Source organism: Elephantulus edwardii, unplaced genomic scaffold (genome assembly GCF_000299155.1).
Source record: "Elephantulus edwardii isolate Elephantulus edwardi_28Jun2011 unplaced genomic scaffold, EleEdw1.0 scaffold00264, whole genome shotgun sequence".
NCBI lineage: Eukaryota > Metazoa > Chordata > Mammalia > Macroscelidea > Macroscelididae > Elephantulus > Elephantulus edwardii.
Window position 1 is genome coordinate 3,629,162 of NW_006400014.1, and position 7,341 is coordinate 3,636,502.

Sequence of the window (7,341 nt, forward strand, 5' to 3'; positions counted from 1 at the left end):
AATTTTTTAAAAAAAGAAGTAGTGGAGGGTTAAAAGAAGAAAAGCATCTTTCTAAATTATGTCTGTGACCACCTAGCCAGCATTTCATTTGCAAATGTCAGAGATAACTGAAAGATTTAACTAGTAACCCATCCATTATCTGAAACCCTCATTTCAAATAAAAGATGACATAACATTCTAAGAAGTACTTTGAAAGAAATCTAGTATCCCTAGAATTACCAGTAAGAGCCATTTGTCAGTTGTATTATTGGGAGCTAGTCACATAGACATTTAACTATGTACAGACTTGCTTTCTCTATGTGTGAAAGTGAGGGACTACATTTGAGAGATCATCTCTGAGATCCTTCCCTGGACTAAGCAAACTCACTGCCATTGACTTGATTCAGACTCATAGCAACCTTACAGCACAGAAGAGATTATTATTTAGGATTCCCAGGGCTGTAAATCTTCACAGAAGCATATTGCCGCATCTCCCTCCAACAGAGCAGCTTGCAGGTTCAATGTGCCAACCTTTGATTAGTCATTGAGTGTTTAACAATTGCATTCCAGAATCTTGGAGTGTCATTGTCCCTCTTTCCTTCTGAAGCAAAGTCAAAAGCTGACTGCCAAGAGAACTGTCCTGGAGAGGGTGAAACCAAGCTGTTCCTTGGAGGTAAGGATTTTGAAGTTCCGTCTCATATACTTTGGACATGTTGCCAGGAGTGACCAGTACTTGCAGAAGAACATTATGCTTCGAAGGGTGTAGGTACAACACAGGAGAGAAAGGATACAGGAGAGTAAGACCCTGGATGAGATTGTTGCAGTAACTTGGATAATGGGGACAGGTATGTTTGAGACAGTGAGATTGGCTCAGGATAGGACAAGGTTCAGAGCTTTTAGAGCCACTATGAGTTGCAGGCCATTCAAGGGCTCATAAAAACAAAAATGATAACTATATACAAGTATGCCATTGTTGTGTGCCATTGTTAGCATCAACCCATAGCTGACTCTCCAGTGGTTCTTCAGAGGCAATTTAATCGCATGGAAGGAGATTGCCCATCTTTCTCCCACAAAGCAGCCTGTGGATTTGATCCACATACTTTCAAGATTGCACTACAACTTCTTCCATTAGGCTAGATCCTTAAAAAAGTACATATGTGCCCATGTATGTACACATGGGCACACATGTAAGAATATATATTGTTGCTACCCTTACTTCTCTGGCTAAGGGCTCCACTTCTTGGCACTTAAAACTGTCTTTATTTCTAAAAGACCAAATCTATCTGTGATATATATAATCAGCAACTTAGGGACTGCCAATTATGACTTTGTCTTTAGGAGTCAAGAGGAAGGAGTTTGTTGGGCAAATTCAGGTGGATAAAGTGTGTGTGTGTGTGCCCGCGTGGCGTATGTATGTGTATGTGGTGGGATATCATGTCTACAGATTGAAAAGAAACCAGACAAGCATCATTAAAAAGAAAAGAATATATATTGTTGCTATCCATGCATTTTGTTACTGTTAAGTGCTGTTGAGCCAGTTCCAACTCATACAAATGTTACATACACCAGAAGGAAATCTTGCCTAGGTCTGCACTATCTTCACAACAGTTGTTAAGTTTGAGACCACTGTTGCTGCCATGGTGTCAGGCCATCTGGTTGAGGGTCTTCCTCTTTTTCATTGACCTTCTACTTTGTTAAGCATGATGTCCTTTTCCAGAGATTTGTGCCTGCTGATAACATGTCCAAAGTAACACAGATAGTTCTAAAGACCTTTCTGGCTATACTTCATCTAACACACACACACACACACACACACACGCCTGACTGGAAGAGATCCATATTTGTTTCCATTCCAAAGAAAGGTGACCCAACACAGTGTGGAAATTATCAAACAATATCATTAATATCACATGCAGGCAAGATTCTACTGAAGAACTGCCAGATGTGCAGGCTGGGTTTAGAAGAAGCCATGATACAAGGGATATTATAGTTAATGTTAGATGGATCTTGGCGGAAGCTAGAGAGTACAAAAGGAATATCTGTCTTTCATTGACTATGCAAAGGCTTTTTGTTGTGTGGATCACAACAAACTGTGGCTAACTCTGAGAAGAATGAGAATCTCAGAACACTTGATTGTACTTATGTAAACCCTATACTTGGACCAGGAGGCAGCCATCAGAACAGAGCAAGGAAACACTGCATAGTTCAAAATCAGGAATAGTGTATGCCAAGGATGTATCCTGTTTCCATACCTTTTCAATCTATATACAGAACAGATCTTTCAGTCGGCTCGGCTCTATGATGAGGAATGTGGCATCAGGAGTTAAGGAAGATTCATCAACAACCTACATTACATAGATAACATAATCCTGCTTGCGAAACTAAGGAGGATCTGAAGCATTTGTGCAGAAGGTTAAGGATTGCAGCCTCAAATACGGATTGAAGCTCTATATCAAGAAAACAAAGATTCTCACCACTGGGCATACTGGCAGAATGATGTTAGATGGTGAAGAGATTGAGATTATTAACAGCTTCAGTTTGCTTGGCTCCACAATCAACATTCTTGATACCAGCAAATCAAAAGATGAATTGCATTGGAAAAATCTGCTGTCATGGACATCTCCAGAGTACTGAAAAGCAATGATATCAGTCTGGAGATTAAGGTGTGCCTGGTTCAGGCCATGGTCTTTGCAATTACTTGCTATGCATCAGAGAGCTGGACAGTGACTAGGTGTGATAGCAGGAGAATTGAATCCTTTGAGCTGTGGTCCTAGAGAAGAATCTTGAACATACCATGGACTGCTAAGAGAACAAACAGGTTCAACCTGGAGAGGATGAAACCAGGCTGGTCTTTGGAGGCATGGATTCTGAAGCTTCATCTGACATGCTTTGGGCAAGTTGCAAGGAGGAACCAGTCATTGGAGAGGTTCTTCATTCTTGGGAGGGTGGAGGGACAGGGCAAGAGAGGAAGACACTCTATGAAATGGCTTGGCTCAATGACTGAGGTAATGGAGGTGATTGTGTCAGAGATGAGAAGTTTGGCACAGGATACAGAGCAGGGTTCAGAGCTATTGTACATAGAGTCACTATGAGTAACAAGCAACTCGATGGCACATAACAACAACAATATCTATATATACATACACATACATATATTTATATTTCTATTTAGTTGTTGTTATTGTTGTTAAGTGCCATTGAGTTGTAGACAACTCATAGCGACCCTATGAATGAAAAACTTGAACACTTGTATAACTTTTATTGTTTCTTCACGTTTGTAGAGTTTCCAGAGGTAAGCTATTTCGGAAGTGGAAGCCATTCCTACTCCCAAGCTTGTTTTAATCGGGGAGTTCCACCAAACACTGTCCACCATGGGTAACCATTATCACATTTGGCACATCAGTGTCACAGTGTTTAACATCACAGCAACCATGAGTTAACTCTGTATAGCAAATGGACAGACCAGTGCTATGCCACTTAGAAGAATGTTTGACAAAAAACAATTAAAACCAGGCCTGAGTGCCACAGATTAAAATCATTCACCTTTGTCTTGGTAGCATCACTTTCTATCCACTAGGCCAACAGAGCCCTCTCTATGTTGTTGTTAAGTACCATCAAGTCATAGGCTACTCATAGTGACCCTGTGAATGAAAGACCTGAACACTTGTATAATTTTCATCGTTTCTCCAAGTTTATAATGTTTCCAGAGACAAGCTATTTTGGAAGTGGATGCCACTCGGGCTTCTAAGCTTGTTTTAACTGGGGAGCTTCACCAAACACTGTCCAAGATGAGTAACCATTGCATTGACACATTAGTATCACAGTGGTTAGCATCACAGTAACTATGAGTTACCTCTGTACAGCAGCAGCAACAACAACATATTTATATGTACATGTATACTTATATATAAATACATGTACATATATGGCTATATGTGTAGTATATGGATATATATGTGCATGTAAAATTATAGTAAGTGGTTAAACATCTGTATTATAATGTTTTCATATTGCAGAATGTTTGACAGTGCTAATTATTATACAAGTGAGAATTAACTTGAAATGACAGCCTGTGCCAGGCAGACACATTTGTGCTTTGCGCACCTTTTATCCAATGAGGTGTACAGGTGCTGATCTAATGCATATACACACACCCTAATTTTAAAACCATATCCGGGGAGAGCAGCAATCTTCTAGCTTAATACACATCAGCAAGATATTTAAATATATACATAAAGAATGTCCTATCAAGGTTTAGTCCAAGGTCATAGAATAAATTCACATAAAAACACAAGTGAACGTGCTGTTCTTTTACTGGCTAAAAATAGCATGCAATTTATTTGATTATCCTTGCTTCTATTACTGTCTAAACATTAATCACATTTTAAATGAAATATTACTTAAGGGTTTGTGAGCCCCTGAAGCATCTCTGTAGAGCTATTTGAAAACCACTGGTCTTAGTTCAAAACAGCTGGAGAAACCATGCTCAGGGAAGCACAGTCTCTTCCAGCTTACTCATCTCCTTAGAGACTCCTCAGCCAAGTGCTCTGACCACTACCCGCAGGGCCAGGTGACTCCCCGGCCCATTGCAAGGGCAGTGGTAGATGTCAACACGTAGCCAGGCATGAAATCCTTTTGTCACATGGGAGAGAAGTGCTGAAATGGCTGGTGACCTTTATGAGTCAGCTTGTGCTGTAAGAGTTGGGAAAAACAACATTCTGTTTTTCTAAAGAGAGCACCCACCCAGATACAACATCCTAAGGTATGGAGACGTGTGTACACTGATGAAGCCCCCTGATATATTTGGGTTAAAGAGGGCGTTCATTAGCCATTGAAGCAGGATTTTGAGGATTCAAGAGCCAGTTTTGTGTCTATGTGGACAGAAAAAGGGAGACCAGGGGGCCTGCGGCAACAATCTCTCCATCTGTGAGACAGTTATAGCAGCTATTTTAGGCACTGGCCTGAGGCCAACTTATGTTGATTTCAGCAATAAAATTACATGTTCCTAAGTGTGTCTGTTTTGGACTATAAATGACAAATAGAGCTATTACAGATTGTCAGGCTTGTCTTTTGTTTATGGCAATGTCCCCTGAGTTAATACTTATTTGGCCTCTACGCATGATTCATTTGGGGCAGCAGAATTATTGAGTCATGCCCCAAATTATTTACTTATATTCTCTGCCCTGTGATTGTATGTTCTTTCCATTTTGAGCCAAACACTATCCATGTGTCTATTTGCATATTTAAATGTCACCAAAGGACTGTTTTTCTCTCTGCTGAGCTAAGACATGATAAACAGGAGAAGAGAATAAAAGACATAGCTAATGATGGTGTAATTTACCCTTAAAGGGTAGACCCATGTTTTCTAATCATTTAACAAAGGGATTATTAGCAAATTAACCAATTCTGTGTCCTATCTACTTTAAATGCCCTTCTAGTGCCTTCTAGTGGAAGACAGGTTCCTTCCACTCAGAGTTTGGAAAACAACTCTGCACCTATTTCTTTGCTTAAATTCTCTCCTTTCGACAAATCTACTATTTTATTCCTGTGTAATAGTAGAGGTGTTAGCTAGAGAGCACAGAATAGAAACCTTCTTGAACTGAGGTCAATTTTTTAAAAATGTAGGAAGAGGATGGGGGGATGACTGGAAACCAGAACTAGAAGGACATACAGGAAAGATAAAAGGGGGGAAAAATGAGACAATGTTGGAAAGAAACTCAGGAAGTAGGCTGAGCTCACAAGGCAGAGCTGAGGAAGCAAGCAGATCCTTTGGACTCATTCTCAAAAAAAAAAAAGGTTCATTATCAACAATTTCAGGAAACACGCTGCTAGAAGAGTATTCATCCTGTATTGGAATCTTTAAGGGTATTATAGAGATATGGGAGTTGTGATGGCCTAGAGGCAAGAAGCTACACTGTAATCCCAAAGGCATGCTGTTCAAATCCACCAGCTGTTCCACAGATGAAGGATGGGAAATCTTCTCCCATGTGACTAACTGCCTTTGAAAACCAGTTGGAGGGTGAGCTATGGGTCCGTTCCTACTCCATAGCACACAGCAACAACACAGGGATATAGGTACATCTAACAACTGACATTCCAGTGGTCAGCCCCTGAGATAGTAATAGGATGGGGGCACACAAACGTTCATACACGCTCAACCAATAAGTTAGGTTCTGGCAAGACCAGTCCCAAGCTCACCATTAGGTAACTAAGGTCCATGCTTATTTATGTAGATATACTCCCTGAGGTTAAACTGTCTCCCTAAACAATAATTTCAGTGCTATTAAGTTGAAACTGATTTACAGCTGATCTTCCAGTGGGTTTCTGAGGCTGCTAAGTCACGCGGGAGGAGATTGTTCATCTTTTTTTTTTTTTTTTTTGGTGGAGCCGTTGGTAGATTTGAAGTGCCAGAGAGGCATCACCTTTGGGTTAGTAATGCAACTCCCTATACTCTAGGTCACCAGCACTCCTCAGCTAGACGTCCCAAACTGCCTAGAATCCAGACAGCATCTATCTCACTTTGCCATGCTAAATTCTGTCTTTATGATCTTCTCAGTCTTCATCAACTTTGGAGTGGTTTTCTAAAAACCTGTAGTAGCTTCTGCTCTATTCTCACTCATAACTCTGTGCCATGGAGTTGATTTTGACTTTGTAATCTTTTCTATTAGTAATCCAACGTTTAACATGTTACACTCCCAGAACTCTTTCTCTGTTCTATTTTAGTTCCCACAATGAGACATAACGCTTATGTCCTAACATGAAAGAAGCCGTAGTGTTGAACATTAGCCCCTCAAAATTTATTCTTTCCTATGGGAAAAGAATCAAGTCAGCAAAACCCCAAGAGTAGGTACCCTTGAGCCTTTGACTAGGGTGGAGGTCTGCTCAAATATATTCATTTTGGAATGAATATTCCTTAAATGATACAGCAATCTTTTGTCTCTTTGTTGAACTGAACAACTTGGTGTTGCTGTGATGCTGCACACTGTGCTATAGTCTTGTCTAATACCATAATGGTTACCCATTATGCACAATGTCTGGATGAGCTTCCAGATTGATTTATGCTGGGAAGCAGGAGTGGCATCCACGTCCTAAACTAGATGCCTCTGGAAATTCTACAGACTCTCTATATTCTACAAATTCTCTAAACATCATAGATGTACAGAAATGATGTTAGTTATAGAACAGAGTTCTGTACAGAAATGATGTTAGTTATAGAAAAGAGTTATGTGCCGTCGAGTCGTTTCCGACTCATAGTGACCCTATGCACAACAGCCCTAAATCCTGCTCTATCCTGCGCCAACCACACTGCCTCTGACACACTCATCCTGATTACCCCAGTCACCGAGTCAATCCATCTCATAG